This window comes from Rhinopithecus roxellana, chromosome 10, assembly GCF_007565055.1.
Source record: "Rhinopithecus roxellana isolate Shanxi Qingling chromosome 10, ASM756505v1, whole genome shotgun sequence".
In the NCBI taxonomy this organism is placed as follows: domain Eukaryota; kingdom Metazoa; phylum Chordata; class Mammalia; order Primates; family Cercopithecidae; genus Rhinopithecus; species Rhinopithecus roxellana.
The window spans coordinates 11035624-11038372 of record NC_044558.1 but is presented as its reverse complement, the minus strand read 5'-3'; positions in this window follow the sequence as shown (position 1 = coordinate 11038372).

Below are 2749 nucleotides of genomic sequence, written 5' to 3'. Positions count from 1 at the left end.
TTCCGCCGCGTGCAAGCTTCAAGTCTCGACTCCACTGTCGACCCCTAGACGAGAGTAGTGCAGCGACGGGGCCATGTGCGTCCTGGCTTTCTTAACGACATCGCTCCTATGTATTTCCTTTTCCCAGTTGAGTACCTTGGGGTGAATTATTATTGTTACTGTTACCTCTGTCGTTCCTTACTGCCTCGTGGTATTTTACTTGATAAGCATGCTCTGCAACCACCTCTGTTCGCCAGAGGTTACTTTTGCAAAGTAGGAAGAAACGAGCAACACGATGGTAATCTTTGTGCCTTTGCTAAGATCTTTAGCAGGTTCCTTGTGTCTTATTAGCCACTTGTTGAAGTCCTGCTCGTTCTTAAACTCTGTTCAAACTTTATTTCTTCTGTAACTTCCTGCATTCACTCTCTTCAGAATTAACCATTTCTTCCTGTGGACCCCCGCTTGTGGCTTGTACCTGGCTTTAGCATGTTTTCATTCCGCTTCCACTCTTAGGTTGCTTTTATGTGTGGCTCTACGCAGATGCCTGGATTTTTTATTCTTACCCCTCTCATTAGAACTACTACAGTGTTTTGAGTCTAATACTAATAAAAGAGAACGGATGCATATCTCGGTGGTGCGCGGCACTTTTGTAAGTGCTTTAAACGATAGTTAATTCACTTGGTCTTCACACCAACCTTATGAGGAAGTATGTTATCCCAAGTTTACAGATGAGTAAATTAAAGCAGATAGAAGCTAAGTAACAACGTGGGTCCCACAGCTATTAAGTTATGGAGCCAGTATTTAAATAGTCTCCATAATCAATGCTCTCAAGCACTACGCTGTACCTACTGTATGCCATTCTGCATCATTTCTTCGTTTATTAGTAACACATTCAGTTCAGGCTAGGTAGTAATCATATCTGGGTTGGATGTTGCCCCAATAAAAAAATAAAATTGAAATTTTTTTCTTTCTGAAAATAAAAGGAATTTGTGATCAGGTAACACAGAAAACAATAAAACAAAAATACATAAACTCACCAGGAGGGTGTGTATTTCCTTCATGAATATATGTTGTTTCCTTTTTTCAAAAATTTAATGTATCAGTCCCACACTGTGGCTCATGCCCGTAATCCCAGCACTTTGGGATTCCGAGGCAGGAGGATCACTTGAGGTCAGGAATTCAAGACTAGTCTGGGCAACATAGTGAGACCCCTTCTCTTAAAAAAAAAAAAAAATTAGCTGGATGTGATGGTGCACAGCTGTAGTCCCAGCTGCTTGGGAGCCTGAGGCTGGAAGATTGCTTGAGCCTGGGAGTTGGAGGCTGCAGTGAGCTATGATCCTGCCACTACCCTCCAGCCTTGGTGAAAGAGTGAGAACCTATCTCAAAAATATATGTATGTATCAAATATTTTTCCATACCCTTAACTTCACAAATAAACTTTTTAATAGCATAATATTTAGTTCTATGTATTGCTACTTAACCAATGACATTAATGTGGAGCATTTCAGTTATTTCTACAGACTCGCTTTTATCAAGTAACTCGACACAGCTTTACTACGCAATTACTATGTGCCAAAACTACATAATATATAATATAGGTCTTGGGGATACAGCAGAGAAGACAGACAAAAATCCCTGTTACAATCCATTCTAGAACTGATGTTCCTTTGTTGGTTAATTCAAGTTTTGATTTCAGAAATCTTGCCTCTTGGTGACTGCCTAGAGTAGCATTGGGCTGGAGAGGAGGAAGTGTTCATGTTAGAAATGGGGAATGGGCCAGAAATGCAATTGAGTAGCTTGACTAACTTGTCTGCTGTCAGTGGAAGCAGGGGTAGTTTCCCTTTCCAACCACAGGCAAACAACCTGGGTCACTTCCTTGCTTCTCAGACCTCAGTGCCCTTTCTGGGTGCTTTCTGTGTTAGAATTCTCATCCCTGGGAACTGAGCTCAAGGTTCTTGCTGGGGCAAAAATCGAAATGAGCAGGGTTTTTGTTGTTGTTGTTTGCATTTCTGGCCTGCCTCCTTTCTAGCCTCATTATTAACCAGCACACTCCCCACAATAAACCTACACCCACACTGCCTTCTCCCACACAAGGTAAATTGTTCACTTTGTTTAGAAAGAAGTTTTAGGATTGTTGTCCTGAATCAAATGGGAAGGATGCCTCCTGTTCCATATAATCATAAGAGAGGAAGGTAACTAATGGTCCTAGACCCTCAGCTTCCCGAGTAGCTGGGACCACAGGTGCAAGCCACCATGCCCAGCTAATTTTTGTATTTTTTGTAGAGACAGGGTCTCACGTTTTTACCCAGGCTTGTCTTGAACTCCTAAACTCAAATAATCTGCCTTCCTCAGCCTCCCAAAGTGCTGGGATTACAGGTGTGAGCCACTGAGCCCGGCTCAGATACTTTTCAAAATGATCGTGTTTACCATATTTCAAGGACTAAATATAGTTTTTGGTAACTTTCAATTTTAATATAATTTATCATTTATAGAGAAGATGCAAGGATAGTACAAAGAACTCTGCCACACACTTTACCTAAATTCATCTCTTTCCCCTCCATATACATTAGTTTATTTTGAACAAGTTGAGAGTAAACTTCCATTACCACTAAATATGTCAGTGTGTATTTCCTAGAAGCAAGGACATCCTCTTATCAGAATCAGGAACTACAGTATTAATACAATATCATCAAATCCATAGTCTGTATTCAAAATTTTATCACGTGTTTCAATAGATGCTCTGTGTAATTACTTCCCATTTCCCAACAAT